At 42.4% G+C, this 19,568-nt stretch overlaps 1 pseudogene; it reads right to left on the bottom strand.

The window, feature by feature from the left end:
• Positions 1-18,085, bottom strand: part of LOC149201609 (WRKY transcription factor WRKY24-like) — a 45,563-nt pseudogene extending 27,478 nt beyond the window's left edge.
• Between the last annotated feature and the right edge of the window lie 1,483 nt (positions 18,086-19,568).

Genomic DNA, 19,568 nt, shown 5'->3' with positions numbered 1-19,568 from the left:
CAGAATGATCCAAGGGTGGCCCAACTACATCATCCTGATCATCATGGAAAGAGAAAGGCGTGGTATCATCATCATACTTTGGGAAGAACCAAAATTTCCTTTCTTCAAGTATAGAGATTAATTATTCATTCAAACTACGCGGTGAGCTTCATTACATGCCTCCTCATGATCATCATCATCAATGGTACACTGAGGGGTATGCTCGTCAAACATGAAAAAAAAACCTTACCATTGATATCATGGGGTTGAGGGTCCTTATCAATCCATGCTATATGAAGGCCATCCATTGATTGCCCAAGATGGTCTCCAAACTCTTCTTCAACAGTTGAGGTGGCCTAGACATCACTTTGAAACGTAAAGAAGAGGTCCTTCCACTCATCAAGGTAAAACTCAGGATTTGGTGCATGTGGAGATGCCTCATGTTGACTAACCTAGTCATCAACTTTTGGTGTTCTTATAGAATACTCTTCTTTTTATGACTATAACCAATTCGCCAACTAGCAACCCAAAACTCTTCCATAGATTCCTCATTTGATTGATCAGCTAAGGGACAATTACCTTCTTCACCTGTGATTTCGTTTGGGTCATCCCAACCCTCCTTTGGCACATCGAGCTCTAGGACTTCTTTAGGGTTGGGGTAACATTGTCAATGGCCCTATTGTGAGCTACAATGTATTTCTTGTACAATATCACATAAGATGTTGACTACACAACGCTTGTAAATGAGGTCTACAAGAAGGGTGTTTGTAGGATTCTTTTCATATTCGTGTCGCATCTCATAGAGCTCCTTTCCATGCTTGCTACATAAATTCAACATAAATTTTTTATCGATGCATCTTTCAACTACTGGGCTGCAAAGCTCCCAATATTTATTCACTTTTTCTTCAAGTATTTGGAGAGTTTTGGGATTTAAAACTTAAACTAGATCTTGGTTATTACAAGGCAAATTAGGGATCATCTCTTCCACGCAAGCATCCCCCTAGGCATCCTTCATATGATCCGTTTTTTTTAAATTTGCATAACCAAATGTAGAGTCGCCAGGGTGAATTTCAAGTGCCTTAAAGAATGTTTGCTTCACCCTACAAGCATTAAACCTTGAATCTCAATCAAGAACAAGGGCTTCAGTCTTCCAATGGACTTGCCAAATAACCATCTATATTGTTGTTACGAAAGAAAGTAAATATTTCATAAAGGTGGACTCGCGTCTTCCTGTCAACTGTGCCAAAAATGCTATAAAAGAATCTAGAATCCCTTTAAGAGGGAAAATATACAAGACAAAAGCTAGAGAAAGTGCTAACAATTGGGTAAAGGCCCAATGTCACCTCAGCCAAAACCCCCTGCTCTTTACATACTTACACTAATGGAAAGGGACCAGGTTGGAAAGATATCACTTAGAATGGATATGCTAGGTACAAGGCACAATGTGATCAAGCTAGAGCTCATTCAAAAGAGAGGCTCAATAATGGTACAAGGCTTCCAAGAAGCAAATCACTCTCCAAGAAAAGCCCTAGAAAAGAAGGCTCAAGACCTAGGGTTTTGAGGTTTTTCGATCGTGATAGGTATTCACAAGGTCAAGGCCCAAGAGAAAGGGTTTCTTACAATGATATTGAACTAATCCAAGGCTCATGAAACCCTCCAGAAAGTCAAGTTTAGGGAGAAGAAACTAGGGTTTCCTTCTTGGAGCAACACCTATGGAAAGAGATTTTAAAAATGAAATTTGAGTGCGTGCCCACCAACTTGATAAATTACATAGCCTAGACCTATCTTTTGATGTTTAGGTTCTCAAACCACCAAAAAGCCCCCTCCTTAAAATTTGGCTCCAAGCCCTAGCTTTTATTTCTAGCCTTAAATGGACTGAATTTGAGAGGAGAAGCTTATGGAGAAAGTTTAAGTTTGATTACAAAGACTTGGACTACTGCCTTGTCCTTTATACTATTCCAGTTGGGAAAACTGCCAGTTTATCTCAAAATTTCTGGGTTTTGATTTGAGTTATTTCAGTAACAAATTCCTTCAACATATGGTCTACACCTCCTATAGGTGCTCTATGTGATTTTTGTTTTATGAATAGTGCATTCAACATTACATGCACCAACCAGAATCCAAGAAATAACATATATACATTCACTATATGCACTCAGAAATTCGTAACATCACTTATATATGATAAGGCAGCCCATAGAATAATTTCTCATTAAAATCATAATATACAGTAAGGGACTAAGAGATATGGAACCTGATTTTTTATGACAGCATTTAGATAAGATACATACAGCAGTTATAGTTCAGCCTGAAATGATAGTCTCGTACTTGGGTTGACAAATACGCTACCAGGAGATAACATGCAGGCCCAACTCTTTATATCAGCTCCCCAATCACTCAGAAAACTTCCCAGCTATCACTGGTTCGAATCTCTTGCCCAGAAATCGGTTTAAACTCAGGAAGAATGCCTCAGGTCCAGTCAGTGAAGAGGAGTCACTTTTTCAAGTATGTCGTTGCCATTCTTCTTCTAAATAGCACCCAACAGTGAGAGATAAGTGTCCACAGCTTCTCCAACACAGATACATAGCCACCCCAGCAAAGAAATGACCTCCAGCAAGAACAAAATCCACAGTCCAGCCAAAGAAAATGAGTGCAGACTTCTCTGGTTAAGGACTCAACCTCTATTCAGCTTCCTCCTTCAATCTCCAGAATGTATTATCTCACAGAACCCGCCGAGGGTATGAAAATGGTATTTCGTCCCTTTTTCCAGTAGAGAGAAACCATTTATTAGAAGCCTAGAATTAACATTTCTACCTCGAGGGATTTGAACCTCTAACTCACTGGTTCGGGTCTTTCTCTTTAAACAAATGTTGGCCAGATTCAAACTTGGTAACTTGGCTCTCCATAACTTCTCCTTCAACCTATAAGATGAAATGGAAATACCCAATAAGCTAATAAAATCAACCAATAATACCTGGGTACCTCAGTATTTCTTGTAAATCTTGTTCTCCATTGAAGCTCGAAGGTGAAATCTGGGTGACTTCACTCTCAAAATCCAAACTGTGTCTAGTTATAACACTGAAGTCTGCTATGGCAGTTAGGGTTGCAGAAACCCTATGTTTCTGCTTCAAACTCTCTCCAAGAGCTCTTTCTCTGAAAACTCAAATGCGTGAATGAATAATGAGAGACCCCCTCAATTCCCTTTTTTATAACTCACTTGCCTTTTCCCTCCAATTTCATATTTAGAAGCACTTTTTCTTTCTTTATTTAATAAAGTGACTTTTATAAACTAATTAAAGTCACTTTTAATGTCAGAAAATGCTTAATTTGCCTTTGTGGTCACACTGGCCACCCAAAGCCTCTTTTTATCATGCTTCCCTGTAGCTTATTTTGCCCCCATTCCAATGAGCTATTACACTAAGTGTTGAAATTTGGTACCGGAGGACAGGTGGTTCCCTTAGGCTTTGATCTTTGGCCTAGGGAAAAGTGTCCAAAAGAATTTAATTTTTCTCCTAAAGTGACTTTATAATTTTATAAAGTTAAATCTAATTTAAAAGTGACTTTGAAAATAAATGACTAAGTGGGTCTTTATTAAAATGGGGTGAATTAAAAAATAGAAAGTGAGATTTAAATGAGCATTTAATCTCAACCATTGATCTAAATCTATTTCAGCCATTGGATTTAGAGATCACCCAAAAGTCACTTGGATCACCCAAAAGTCACTTGGAGTTATATTAAAGGAGGAAAATGAGAAAAAGGTCATTCATTCTTTCATGAGCAGATTGGGAGAAGGAGAGCAAGAGAGCAAGAGAGATTTCTGAGCAGGGAGGAGAAGGAGACAGCAGCTTGGCACACATTCCAAGGCAGCAGTTGAGCAGATTTGTACAGCTGATTCAGCACATAGTGAAAGGCAGATTTTTGCACAAAAATCGAGCAGTTTGCTGATTTTTCTGCACACAAAACGGAGGCCGTACAACATTTATTGCTGTCCTGTTTGCTGTAATTTCCAGATTGCTGTGAGGCACGGGAAATGAGATAAGTTGTAAATTTGTTTGCTGATTTTTTTGTTGAATAATTCTCACTGTAAAAAGGCAATTTTCAGAAATAAAGAAGAGCTCTCAAACTGGTTTTTCCCAAGAGTTGTAGGGGGTTTTTCCAGGGTCAAGTTGACCAAAAATATCAGTGTTTTAATGTGTTTTAATCTCTATTTTTGATTGCTGATTTTTAATTCTGCAATTTCCAGCATTCTGAAAAATTTCCAGAATTTGTGTTTTCAGCGATATTTATTTTTTTCAGTCTGTTAAATGTATGGTTATGGGAATGGGCATTTAACTACATGGGAGAAATAAGGAGAAACTGAAAACCGGGGTGGGAAAACAGAAATTTCTACATGGTATCAGAGCTTGAGTGCTGAAGGGCAGTTTGGGACAGCAAAAAGGAAAAATTACAGTTGCTGATTTTTCACTCAGTAAATTCCAGCAAGTTGATTTTTTCATAAACAACAGTTTTATCTTTACTACAACAGTGCTATTTTTCAGTTTTAGGACAGCATGATGTCATTGGGATTGAGGGTGGAGGATAGGCTGGATGGGCATATAAATTACAGGGTTTGGAAGGAGAGAATGCAGAGTATCTTTGAGGAGGCAGAAGTCTGGGATATCATGGTGCATACCGCACAGAACCCTGTTGTTGTGCCCATTGATGTTACTCAGTTGACTGAGTATAAAAAGAGGAACAATAAGGGTAAGAGGCTGATTCTAGACGGAATCAAAGACCATTGTATTCCTCATGTGAGAGGAAAGAGCAATGCCCATGAGATGTGGACAGCATTGTCCAATCTCTACCAGAGTACCAATGAGAACCGGAAGATGGTCCTGAAGGAGAAGCTGAAGAACATTAAGATGGGTAATGATAGTGCAGCTGGATATCTTACAAAGATTACTAATGTGAGAGATGAGTTGGCAGCGATTGGAGAGGCCATTCCACCCACTGAGTTGGTGCGAATTGCAGTGAATGGCCTCCCCCGTTCATGGTTGAACTTTGCTGATGGGGTTTGTGCACGTGAGACCCTTCCCACATGGGAGAGGTTTTGGGATGATTGCATTCAGACAGAGATCAAGAAAGGTCAGCTTGGGGCAGCCAAGCCAGTTGAGCAGGATGAGGATGTAGCACTGGTGGCAGGAGGCAAGAAAGGCAAAGGGAAGAAGCAGGCTTCCACAAGCAGTGATGGGGGCAAAGGCAAAGGTAAAGGTAAACAGGGGAACACACAAAAGGACTATTCCAAGGTGAAGTGTTGGAATTGTCAAAAGATGGGACACTATGCAGTTGTGTGTCCGGAGAAGAAGAAGAAGAAGAAGGGGAAGAACCAGGACGTGGCAGCTTCAGCAGAGATTGAGGACTTTGCTGGTCGTTTTGACCGAGAGTTTGCGTTCACTACATGTGAGTCCTCTAGTGCAGGTTCACCTGCCACACAGGTTCAGAGGGAGCATGCTTTTCCCTCGATTAGCGGAGCATCTACAGGTATCTGGTATGTGGACAGTGGGGCTTCACGTCACATGACAGGAGTCCGTGAGTACTTCTCAGAGCTTTCAGAGAGTGGTACTGATATTGAGGTAGTACTCGGTGATGACAGAGTTGTTAGAGCAGTCGGGGTGGGGACAGTGACATTTCAGAGGGAGTCCAAACCTCCCTTGAAGGTGTCAGAGGTTCTTTATCTGCCAGGGATGAGGAAGAACCTCATATCCGTCTCAGCTTTGGAGGACAGAGGATATGACGTACTGTTCAGGGGAGGACAGGTGTTGATGTATCCCAGGGGCACTCCAGCTGATTCAGCTAGAGTGATAGGTGTACGCCATGCAAAGGTGTACAAGTTTGCATTCCAACCCCTTTTGGCATTGAGCAGTAGTACCAACAGCAGAGCTAGCAGTTCTGAGCTGTGTGAGATTTGGCACCGCAGGATGGGACATATGTATCATGGAGCCTTGAGGACATTGCGGGAGATCACTACAGGTGTGCCAGATTTCAGTACTGATCACTTTGATACTTGCAGAGGTTGTGCGATGGGCAAGTTTGCCAACTCCCCTTTTCCCAGCAGTGACAGCAGAGCGACTGGGATACTTGATTTGATTCATTCCGATGTGAGCAGTCGGATGTCTCATGTTTCCTTGAGTGGATATGAGTACTATGTTTTATTCATTGATGATCACTCCAGGAGGACCTGGATTTATTTTTTGAAGACTAAGAGTGAGGTCTTCAAGCGGTTTCAGGAGTTCAGAGCTCTTGTGGAGACTCAGACAGGTCGAAAGATCAAGTCCTTGAGGTCGGACAATGGAGGAGAGTACACCCTTGGAGAGTTTGTTGACTATTGTGCGGAGGCAGGCATTAGGAGGGAGTTCACTGTTCCTTACAACCCCCAGCAGAACGGGGTTGCAGAGAGGAAGAACAAATCCATCATAGGGGCTGCCAAAGCCATGTTACATGATCAGGGGTTGCCATTGTTCTTGTGGGCAGAGGCCTGCAACACAGTTGTTTACTTGCAGAACAAGAGTCCGCATCGTGCCTTGGGGCACATGACTCCGGAGGAGGCTTTCTCTGGGAAGAAGCCTGATATTGGTCATCTTCATATCTTTGGATGCATTGCATACTCCTATATACCCAAGGAGAAGAGGACCAAACTAGAGCCCACCGCAGAGAAGAGTATCTTTGTGGGCTACAGTGAGACCTCAAAGGCCTTTCGGATTTACATTCTTGCACAGAGGAGAGTTGTTGTCAGACGGGATGTGAAGTTCGAGGAAGACAGGGCCTTTAGGAGGTCACGGGAGTTAGAGTATCTGGATCAGCCAGACCCTCAGCAGCAGTTGAGTCAGTCGCAGGGATCCAGTGGGCAGGGATCAGAAGGATCAGTAGGTATATCTATGAGGATGTCAAGTCCGTCAGTGAGCAGTGGCTCATCGAGCCAGAGGGGTGGTGCTCCGGGCAGCATGCAGAGCAGTTCACATAGCAGTTCACTAGGGAGTCCACTGATGGACAGTTCACACGGTACCTCAGCTTCTACAGGTTCAGGTGCAGGCAGGAGGACAACAGACAGACAGTCAGGAGTTCAGGCTACTGATGATGATGAGGAGGAGGAGTTTCATTCTCCGGTGGGAGAAGTGCGCTCAGGGAAGAGGAAGCCCAAGTGGCTTCAGGACACCTTGAGAGATGCCACATCTGTTGCTGAGCCGAAGAGGCCGGTCAGAGAGAGTAGACCACCTGAGAGGTTTTATAGCTATATGGCGATGGTTACCAGCATCCTTGACTCTGAGCCTTCTAGATATGAGGAGGCAGCTAGCCAGCAGGTCTGGAGAGAGGCCATGCAGGAGGAGTATTCTTCTATCATGAAGAATGATGTTTGGGAGGTGGTGCCGAGGCCTGAGGGCAAATCCGTGGTTACTTCCAGATGGCTTTACAAGGTAAAGCATGCTGCAGATGGCAGCATTGAGAAATTCAAAGCGAGGTTTGTGGCTAGAGGGTTCTCCCAGGTAGAGGGAGTTGATTATGAGGAGACCTTCGCTCCCGTGGCTCGATATACTTCGATCCGCTCCATTATATCGATAGCAGCAGAGATGGGTTGGAAGATCCACCAGATGGATGTGAAGGCCGCATTTCTCAATGGCTTCATACAGGAGGAGGTGTACATTGAGCAGCCACAGGGCTTTGAGGTGCATGGGAAGGAGTCCCATGTGTGCAGATTGAAGAAGGCCCTTTATGGCTTGAAGCAAGCTCCCAGAGCTTGGTACTCCAGTATAGATGCATACTTGCAGGGGATGGGTTTCACAAAGAGTGAGGCAGATCCGAACCTTTACTTTATTGTGATTGGTGAGGAGCCTCTCATTCTGGTGCTGTATGTGGATGACTTGATCATTACAGGTGCAGAGAGACTCATAGAGCACTGCAAGAGAGATCTTGCGGCGGAGTTTGAGATGAAGGACATCGGCTTGATGCATTACTTTTTGGGTTTGGTGGTGTGGCAGGAGGAGGGGCATTTCTTCCTGGGGTAGGGGAAGTATATTGTGGACATCCTTAGCAGATTCCACATGGAGGATTGTAGACCCATGTCGACACCGATGATCACCAACTGGAAGAAGCTTCATGCTTCGGATTCCGAGTTGGTGGATCCCACATTGTACAGGCAGCTGATTGGTTCCTTGATGTATTTGGTCAACACTAGACCAGATATCTGTTTTGCAGTCAACACGATGAGTCAGTTTATGTGTGAGCCTAAGAAGGTTCACTGGGTGGCTGCAAAACACATTTTGCGGTACTTGCAAGGGACAGTGGATTATGGTCTGGACTACAGGCAGGGAGATGGAGTGAGATTGGCAGGATACACTGATTCTGATTGGGCAGGTTGTGCTTCTGATAGGAAGAGCACTTCAGGGTGTTGTTTTGGGTTGGGTTCAGCAGTAGTGTCATGGTTCAGCCGGAAGCAGCAGTCAGTAGCACTGAGTTCAGCGGAAGCAGAGTATATGGCAGCCAGTCTAGCTAGTTGTGAGGCCATCTAGCTTCGCAAGATGTTGTTTGGCTTATTTGGTCTGCCGTTGAGACCTTCAGTGATTTACTGTGATAATCAGAGTTGCATTAAACTCACGGAGAATCCAGTATTTCATGACAGGTCAAAGCATATCGGGATCAGATATCATTTCATCAGAGACTATGTTCAGAAGGGAGCTGTGAAGCTTGAGTATATTTCCACTGATGAGCAGGTTGCAGATATCCTTACCAAAGCCTTACCACGGGGCAAGCATGTCTACTTCAGAGACAAGATGGGTGTGGTGAGGAACACCTTCCTCGGTAAGAGGGAGTGTTGAAATTTGGTACCGAAGGACAGGTGGTTCCCTTAGGCTTTGATCTTTGGCCTAGGGAAAAGTGTCGAAAAGAATTTAATTTTTCTCCTAAAGTGACTTTATAATTTTATAAAGTTAAATCTAATTTAAAAGTGACTTTAAGTGATAAAGTTACTAAGTCTAATTTTAAAGTAAATGAAAAATTAGAAAGGAAAAGTGACTTTGGAAATAAATGACTATGTGGGTCTTTATTAAAGTGGGGTGAATTAAAAAATAGAAAGTGAGATTTAAATGAGCATTTAATCTCAACCATTGATCTAAATCTATTTCAGCCATTGGATTTAGAGATCACCCAAAAGTCACTTGGATCACCCAAAAGTCACTTGGAGTTATATTAAAGGAGGAAAAAGGAGGAAAAGTTCATTCATTCTTTCATGAGAAGATTGAGAGAAGGAGAGCAAGAGAGATTTTTGAGCAGGGAGGAGAAGGAGATAGCAGCTTGGCACACATTCCAAGGCAGCAGTTGAGCAGATTTGTACAACTCATTCAGCACATAGTGAAAGGCAGATTTTTGCACAAAAATCGAGGAGCAGTTTGCTGATTTTTCTGCACACAAAACGGAGGCCATACAGCATTTATTGATGTCTTGTTTGCTGTAATTTCCAGATTGCTGTGAGGCACGGGAAAGAAGATAAGTTGTAAATTTGCTTGCTGATTTTTTTGCTGAATAATTCTCACTCTAAAAAGGCAATTTTCAGAAATAAAGAAGAGCTCTCAAACTGGTTTTCCCCAAGAGTTGTAGGGGGTTTTTCCAGGGTCAAGTTGACCAAAAATATCAGTGTTTTAATGTGTTTTAATCTCTGTTTTTTATTGCTGATTTTTAATTCTGCAATTTCCAGCATTCTGAAAAATTTCCAGAATTTGTGTTTTCAGCAATATTTATTTTTTTCAGTCTATTAAATGTATGGTTATGGGAATGGGCATTTAACTACATGGGAGAAATAAGGAGAAACTGAAAACTGGGGTGGGAAAACAGAAATTTCTACACTAAGGTGTTTCTCCAAGTAATCAACCCAAAACAACACCTTAAACGTAATTAATTAAAATATGTCTGTTAATAACATCGTTTTACGGAAATCATCAGAATGCAACGGAACCAAGAACAAACCATGTGGAATTGATCGCGATAATGAAATAAGGTAAGCAATCCCAGCTGAACCCATAATACTCCTCTAAAACCCTTCAGGCCCACCAATGAAGTAATCCTGCTCCTATGACCAGGTTGACACAAGCTCTAGAAAACTTGGTAATCCAAAATTTGGGTACATTACAGTCTCCCCTCCCCAAAATTGCTTGTCCTCAAGCTATGTCATCGCATGTTGCTTCCCCACAATCTGATCGAAAATAATACCACGATCCCAAACCATCCTGATCATCATGAACCATTCCTCGCCCCACGCACTCCCCAACAAGGCATAGATACCAGACGCCCTCTGCACACTGCCAATAAGTAGAGCATCTTGAAAATGAAAAATCTTGGCCATCTCCTCAAGAAGTTGCTCTATCGGAAAACCAACCTCATGCACCTCAAGGGTGAACTCCTAGAAGTACAATCCAACTCCTGCTGAAAAGCGTCCTTGCCCACATAAACCAAACACTGTCACCTCTAATGCAATAGCGAATCACTGAGAAGTGAAACGCCCTCCTCCAAACTAAAATCCAATGGAAGATCTGAGTGGTCCTCCCCTGTAAAGACCAACTCACCCATAATGGTAGTTGAGTTGTCATGCCCTATAATGTCAAGGTCACATGATAACTTCAAGAAGAAATTACCGTGATGTCGCTGTGCCACTCTGGTCATAATTGACTATTATGGTGAGGTACTACTAAATGCTAGAGCCCATCCATGCCTCATCTCTGATCCTTGTATGCAACCAATAAACAAACGTCATGTATCATGAGTCAATGTGGAGCATTCTAAGTTATCCCATCTCTTGATGACAAACCCAAATACTACCTAGAGCCTACAAGCCCTCCTGTAAAAGAGGTCTACCATCCATTGTGCTCCATCCTCATACAAAGCCTCGAAATGTCCTACTAAAGGTGGGTCATGCAGCTCCCTCATGATGATCTCCCCAAGTGCGTGCTCAGGGGCAGAACATATGGTGCCTCTACAATAGGTCATGTCGTTCCTAATCTTGTATTTGCCAACTCATATGTTGAACATACGCCTCAACTGGAAAGTCACTCTCCTATCCACGATGTACGATGTCTCACCCAACTGTCTCAAGTGACCCCCATGTGTCTTGCTATATGTGTTGAGAGCATCAACGAACGACAATAAAAGCCTCTGCAACAATATGTAGGGTTGCAAAGTGATAGAAGCATGGGTTAATCCCAAGGGCGTGATCAAGAACCCATATGGATCCGCAAGGGTAGTCCTGCGAGTATCCTGCCCTTCGACTCTCTGTTCAGGTGATGTTCCAATCGAAGATCAATATTTGAGGAATGCAATGCTACCTGATGCTCATCCATCCTCTCATTGAACCTAGATAAGCTAGGCCCACTAGTATACCTGATGTCCCACTCAGTCTCACCAGAAGCAGTGCTCCAAGATCTTGTTGCGCAACACCATACACCACTGCATAAAACCATGCATCCTCGTACTCCTCTACATGCCTCTACACACCATGGCATATCCCTGTACCACATTAGGTATCACCGCCTACAACAGACATACCCCATACTGTCTCGTATCCCACATGCACAATGTATTTGCCACATTTCTATTGGGCCCACTATGATGTGAGTCATATCTCCTTCTCCGTCCTAGTAGACCTAAGTGGCATGAATCCTCACATGCTAATGGGGATGTCACTGCTATGCTGATCCTTGGTGGCTCTTTTACCCAATACATCAGTGGAAGGACATCATCCCCATATATTGCTCTATCGTGTGGCATACAAATGTCATCCCATCTAAATTTTTCCTATCAGGGCATGCGGGGGAACGTCCCTCCCCCTCAAACTACTCCTGAAGTGCGATTTGCTCGAGAGCAGCTCAGGAGTGACCTCGAGAGCGCGCTCCCTAAAAGAATTTATGCTCCTTGGTTTTTAAGGAGAGAACGAGGGAGCATTCAGGAGCATTCGCTCCCTGACCACTCTCAGAGCGATCTTTTTAAGGCAGGAGCGATCGGGGAGCAAATACTCCCGACCACTCCCACCTTAAAAAAAATCGCTCTCGTGGCCGAAAAAGGCGCGCAACAAACAAGCAAGGAAGGGGAAGGAAAAGATGAGATAAAATACCCTCATCCCCTCCCATTATTCACCATTTTCACAATGAGAGAGCAAGAAAGGCCTTTTGGAATTGGAGCTTGAGGAGGTTGCAAGGGAGATTGGAGCTTGGGAGTGAAGGCCAAAGAGGTAGGATCCAAACTCTAATCTAGCATTTGTGTTTTTTATATGTTCATTGCTAAATGAAAAAGTTCTCTTCTCACTTTCCCATTCCCATTCCTCCATTTTATTGCAGGCAAGAAACTATAACTCCACCAAAGAACATCATGGCCATATGGATTGGCATTCTCTTGATGTTGGTTCCTTTTTTTGTTATTATGGTGTTCGAGAGTAGAAGGAGGGTTGATCATGATGAAGAGGGTGAGGACTTGGGTTTTGGTGGATTTGAAAACCTGGAGAGGAGGAGGAGTACCTTGGGGAGGAGGAAGAGGAGAGTGGACTTGATGAAGGCACAAAGACGAAAGCAGACCAAACTGTTATTTTTTGGTAGCATCGGAAGTGCTCTAGCCTTGAAAATTGGTGGAGAAGCTAAGGCACATGAGTTCTAACAAGCCAAGAAACCGTTTGGTGAAATTCCACCCAGATTGTATTTTATTAAAATAATTAATATTCTTAATGGAGTTCCTAAGTCTAAACTTAGGGAAATTAAAATATTAATGGCTATTAATCAAAATATGGGTGAAAATGATCTAGAAGGCGGATCCAGTCATGTTTTAATCTTAGCCATTGATTAGAGACTTAATCTCAGTCGTTGAAGACTCGAAAGGAAAAGCATAAAATGAAGGCTTGGGGTTCATTTGTAAACACACACGGATAGAATGAATTGATCAAGAATTCGATTACTAGGACAGGGTTTGCTAAGGATTTCGAATTAAGTGATCATTCTGTAGCAAAGGGGCAGTGAGGATCCGAGAGAAGGAATTTCTGGAGAATACAGATAGAGAGGCGGCAAGAGCCAGTAGAGCACAAAAGTTGCCTGTCACGCAGAAGTCGGAACTGCCGGAACAACTGGGAAAGCTAACGCAAAGGGCAGAAGCCAAAACTGTCGAGAACAGCCAGAACTGCCGAAACAGTTGGGAAAACTGACGCAGAGGGTAGAAGTCGGAACTATTGTGTCTAGAAATAAGTGTGTCCTATGTATATTGTTCTTTGCTCTGTTTTTAGTTTCATGAGATCAAATATTTAATTAGTGTAGGCTGCAAAGTAATTTTCTTAAGTATTCAAAAGAATAACTTGGTTAATGTATGTTAAAAATCAAATAGGTGAAGTAGATTCAGATTTGCTGCAATAGGGTTTCCTAGAGTCTAGGATTTTTCACATGGTATCAGAGACATTGATTTTGACACAAGAAGAGCAGATCTAGTGTTGAGCAGTGAGGCCGAAAGTTGTACTTGGCAGCAATTCGAATCCGCTTGAAGGGATTGCGCAGTCCTTGCTAGGAAGCAAATCCGAAGAAATCTCTCTAAGTGGGACAACAAAGAGGTACGATTTCCAGTTCGTGAGTTTACAAAAGCAGAGGGAGTGAAGCAGAGCCTCAGCACAGTGCTTGAAGGGCGCAATGCTTGAAGGGCACAGTTTTTGCTGGGGCAAAAGTCCGCTGGAAAAGAACGATGACACGTAGAAGGGGAATTTTCTCCTCAAAGAACTTTCCACCAGAAAGTTCAAATTTCTCACTTGTTGAGTAGCTTAGCAGTGCTAAGCAGTGACTAGAGGATTCAGTTCGACAGTTGGATAAGATGGCATCGCATGGGCTCAGAGATCAGGACAGGTTGGACGGAGCCTCCAACTATGTCATATGGAAGACCAAAATCTTAGCTGTTCTGGAGGAATATGATCTTGAGGCGTACGTCAATAGTGTTGTAGTTTTTCCTGCTGACAACGATCAAAAGAAGTACAAGGTTGAACAAGGGAAGGCAAAGAGGCTCATTATCGATGGAGTTTGAGATCATGTGGTCTCACACTTGCAGGGCAAGGATACAGACCGAGAGATGTGGGAAGCCTTGTCTTCTCTGTATGAAGGCTCTTTCGAACAACGGAAGATGTATTTGGTGCAAAAATTACAATAGACTTTGATGTAGAAAGGAGAAGGGTTGAACCTCTATCTTCAACGTCTTCAGGACACCAAAGACCAGTTTGTTGCAGTAGGTTCCACTCCTCAACCAACCGCGATGGTGAGGATAGCCCTGAATGGAGTCTCAGATGAATGGCAAGTTTTCATCCAAAGCATATTGGGTAGAGAAAAACTACCTTCATGGGAGGAGATGTGGGTAGCTCTTCAACAGGAGGAGTTATGGAGGGACCTAGTGAAGGTCAATCTCAATGGCAGCAGTGGGAGTGGCATAAAGACGAAGGAGGAGGAGGAGAACGCAACTTTGGCATCGAAGGTACAGTAGAAGCTGAAGCAAAGAAAGAAATTTCGAACGTGAAATGTTTCAGTTGTGGGGAGTTGGGCTACTATGCATCCAAGTGTCCCTTGAAGAAAAAGGACAAGGATGAGAAACATGATCCTAAGGCTCCTTCAGCAAAGATTGACGAGGATGAGTTTTCCATGAGTGCCCACACATCTCTAGGAGGGAGATGGGGCAATATTGAGCTGTAGTCGGGAGGACTACATGTGGGCAGGATCCTTGAGGAGTCCACCTCTTGGATCAATTCCTTGCTACGGGAGCCCAAGATTCAGCAGTAGCGAGATGGACTTAGTGTCAGATGATGCAGTGGAGTGTTTGGAGGACAGACGTAGTAGCTGGGGACCAGAGACTGGTCAGCGCAAAGCAAGGTTGGCAACAGTGTAGTTGGCACAGTACAAGAGTCAGCAGCAACGCAGAAGATTCAGAGGGTCAGAATCAGCAGCAGTCAGATTCCAACATTCATTGTATTATGTTGAACACAATTAAGTTCAACTAATTTTGGATGTTTTTTAGTTTCTTCTCTCAGCAACTGAGTTGCAGTACGGATGCAGTGTTAATAGTGGCAGTGCTAGCAGGATAACAAATGCAGCGTTTGAGAGGGCGTTGTAGTACAGATGCAACAATGGCAGTGGCAGTGTCATGGGAAACAGTGCAATACAGTGGTAGTAGCAACACAGTGTTGGTGGCAATAGCAGTGCAGAAAGGAGGTGCTTCAGAAACAGAGCAGCATGCAAGTGGACATTGTTGCTAAAGCACTTTCCTCGCTAAGAGGGAGTGTTAGATTTTGGTAGCATCGGAAGTGCTCTAGCCTTGAAAATTGGGGGAGAGGCTAAGGCGCATGAGTTCTAAAGAACCCAGAAACCGTTTGGTGAAATTCCACCCGGATTGTATTTTATTAAAATAATTAATATTTTTAATGGAGTTCCTAAGTCTAAACTTGGGAAATTAAAATATTAATGGGTATTAATCAAAATATGGGTGAGAATGATCTAGAAGGCAGATCAAGTCATGTTTTAATCTTAGCCATTGATTAGAGACTTAATCTCGGTCGTTGAAGACTCAACAGGAAAAGTATAAAATGGAGGCTTGGGGTTCATCTGGAAACACACACGGAGAGAATGCGTTGATCAAGAATTCGATTCCTAAGGCAAGGTTTGCTAAGGATTTCGAATTAAGTGATCATTCTGCAGCAAAGGGGCAGTGAGAATCTGGGAGAAGGGCTTTCCGAAAAATACAGACAAAGAGGCAGAGAGAGCCAGCAGAGCCAAAAAGTTGCCTGTCACGCAGAAGCCGGAATTGCCGAGAACAGCTGAAATTGTTGGGAACTTCCAAAACAGTCGGGAAAGCTAACGCAAAGGGCAGAAGCCGAAACTACTGGGAATAGTCGAAACTGTCAGGAACTGCCAGAACAACCGGGAAAGCTGACGCAGAGGGCAGAAGTCAGAACTATCGAGAATAGTCGGAACTGCCTGGAACAGTCGGAACTGCTGGGAACAATCGGAACCGCCAGAACAACCGGGAGAGCTGACGCAAAGGGAAGAGAAGGTGACGTGGGGCTGATGTAGGGCCAGCACATAAATAGTCGAGTTTAGCCAGTCTTGTCCCGGATTGGCCAGAATTCTGCCAGTTGAAGTGAGGTAAAACTCACTCAGATTTTCCGCCATTATTTTCTCTGTAAAGGGTTGCTAGATGAGAATCCTAGATTTGTATTCAGATATTTCTCCTGCATAATTATAAACCCTCAGAACTGTTGCACCGGTTTTCCCAAATTGGGTTTTTTCCGGGACTATTCTTTCCAAAAATAAGTGTGTCCTATGTATCCTGTTCTTTGCTCTGTTTTCTGTTTCATGAGATCAAATATTTAATTAGTGTAGGCTGCACCGGTTTTCCCGCATTGGGTTTTTCCGAGGACTATCGTGTCCAAAAACAAGTGTGTCCTATGTATCTTGTTCTTTGCTCTGTTTTCAGTTTCATGAGATCAAATATTTAATTAGTGTAGGCTGCAGAAGTAATTTTCTTCAGTATTCAGAAGAATAACTTGGTTAATGTATGTTAAAAATCAAGTAGGTGAAGTAAATTCAGATTTGCTACAGTAGGGGTTCCTAGAGTCTAGGAATTTTCACACAAACCCCATTGTGGAAATATGTTTCTAGGTCTAAAGTAGGGAAAGTGGGTGGAACCAAAAAATTTACATGCTTGGAGGCATGTCAACAACTCCACATAGATACAACTCCACTTACACAGGGTCTCTAGTATCCACACTCAACTCATGTCAACTGAACCTGGATCCCAAAAGGATGTTAGTTTTTGTAGCATCGGTTGTGTTCTAGTCATGAAACTTGGTCGAGAACCTAGAATACATGAGAACTCCAAAACCCAGAAATCGTTTCTGAAAAATTCACCTAGAGATGACTTAATTAGGTTATTAACCTATTTTTTAATGTATCCTAAGTCTAAACTTAGGAAAATTGGTTAGTTAATCAGAATTAATTAAGTCAAGGTGAGAATTCTCTAGAAACTCACACAGATCGAGAGGGAATTAATCTAGGCCCTTGAATAAGTTCTAATCTTGGTCGTTGGTGCTCCAATAGAGGATTATAAAAAGTCGATGGGTAGATGGAGAACACACCAGAGACACTTGGAGATTCAATTTTCCAGAGTAGTAGCAGTGAGTTGCCAGAGAGTTCGAGCTTCAGTGAGGAATCAGGGACAGTGAGACTGGAGGAATTTTTCCATATACAGCAAGTGCATTTCTAGAGGCCGAGATTTCTCCAAGAGGTTGCCCAGAGGCAACGCAGAGCCTCAAGAAGGCAATTCAATTTGCTGGGAAGGAAGACGTTTTCAATTACAAAGGTCGTGCAAAGGTTCCAAATTGTCGAACAAACCTTTTTCCGGTCAGTAGCAGGCAGGACGACGAGACTAGTAGTCAGTTCGGGCAACATTTGTAGTAGGCAACATCATGTTGACGCAGAGCCTGCACAAGCCCAGTTGGACGACTTTCTTTTCAGAGGCAGTCCAGTGTCAGATTTGCCCGGAGTGAGGGTAATTTCCCTTTAGTTATTTTTGCTAGTATTTTCTTTGTAAGATTTCCAGATTTCGACATCCAGATTATTGTACTCAGAATTTCTCACTACTGCATAATAATAAAACCCTCAACTGTTGCACCGATTTTCCCAAGTTGAGTTTTTCCAAGGACAATTGTCCAAAAATAACAGTGTCATATTTATGTGTGTGTGCTAGATTTTCTCAGTTTCCAACGCTGTTGTTTTCCACGGTTTATTTGTGAAATTCAAAGTGAGAGTTATTTGATATTTTTCATAGCAAACAATAGATAAATTGTTAAATAAATTAACAACTAAAAAAATAATTTCCAGTTGTGTTAGATGAAATTTTCTCAAAGGATGTATCCCAATGTGAAATATGTGTCTCCGCATCCCATGAGTGTATAATCATAAACCTCTGGAACATACCTCTCTGCAAGTGCCAGTTCATCCAGGTGCTCCTCGTGCTCCACTATCACTAGAGGCTCCTCTATCAAATCATGAGTGCCTCTAACATCCTTTTGTGTGATGGTTTCCATAGTTAACTGATTGTCTGCTATGGAGGATGAAAAACGCACATAACTTAACTCCATACAAAGCTGCTCAACCTACAACTCTGATTCTTAAAGGGCCATCTGAGTGCTCTTCAAGGACTCTTGGGTAGTCTCAAGCTCATGTGTAAGCTTGTCAACTTGCCAACAATTGTTCAGAAAAATGCTCTTTTTTTCAACAACCCATAGCTGAGCCAAGATTAAGGCAATGATACCACTGTAATATGCCAGATACGAGTTTGGTAACTTGGCCCTCCATAACTTCTTCAGCCTATAAGATGAAATGGAAATACCCAATAAGTTAATAAAATCCAAGTAAAGAATATATCCTCATAATCATCCAAACAACCTCATCAATTGCAAAATAGAAGGAAATAAAGGGCACCTAATGTGGCAAAGTTCATGAAATGGCTATGAAACTACGAGATGGCTATGCCCACGTGTAGCTACCTAGGGTGCAAGAGATACGAAGACTAGATAAGAACCAATCAAATCAAGATTTCTAAATATGATCAGCATGGTAGCTCTAGCATGAGAAGAAATGACTTATGAGGGGCAAAAGCAAAGGCTACATGAGACAATGCTAGCACAAAACAAGCAAAGGTGTGAGTTGCAATGATCTAGTGGCATACTAGTGAAGACAAAAAAATTTTACATGAGTATGTAGATGTTGAGAGAATGTGAAAATAAGAATGAAAACAATAGAAAAAGGAAGATATAGAAAGAGAGAAAATTGGTTATGACACTAGGGTGGTACTCGCTGAGTCAAGGAGAAAAATATTAGACAAAGGATGCGTTGGATAAATGATTAAGCAATCCCATAGCTGCAATCTACAAGATGCAACAACCAAAACCAACGTTCCAAAGAAGTAACAAGGAGGAAGGAGCATGTTGACTAGAACCATCTAGGAAGAAGTATCTCAAGTCGGGCCCTACTCGTGACAATGACTTAGAGGGAATCAAACACTCGTGAGGTGACCAAAAATAGAGTTGACAAAATGAGAAAATATAGAGAGAGGCAAAAAGAAAATAATGGAAAAGACTAATTTCCGCCATTTCCATGAATGATTCACAAGTGGGAGACTACTATTGCATTCTAAAAATTCAAACATGGTAATCTCATTGTCCAAGCAAGCTATGTACCTGCACTGATAATATTTTTGGGTTAGCTCAAGTAGAGGCAAAGGCAACATCAACTCCTTAGCCTAAAAAAATTACAAGAAAGTCACTGCTCATCCACAAGGTGAAGCAAACTAAGAGAGTAACCATGGTATGCCAAATGTAAACAAAACCATCGAATATAGAGGGTGTTGATAAATCTAGGGGTAGCTAGATTAGGTGATTTCTCTTACTTTGATAACTGCTTGTGAAGTTCTTTTACTTGATTAGCTTCTTCTTTCACTTGATTATTATTATTTTCTTATCATCAAACAACTACCAAACTTTGAAGATCAAAGAGAGAAGAAAACAC

Source organism: Pinus tabuliformis, chromosome 2_1, assembly GCF_031772625.1.
Source record: "Pinus tabuliformis cultivar Carrire ecotype Pingquan chromosome 2_1, CPIR1, whole genome shotgun sequence".
In the NCBI taxonomy this organism is placed as follows: domain Eukaryota; kingdom Viridiplantae; phylum Streptophyta; class Pinopsida; order Pinales; family Pinaceae; genus Pinus; species Pinus tabuliformis.
Note: the sequence above shows the minus strand (reverse complement) of the source record. Positions and strands in the feature narration are given on the sequence as shown.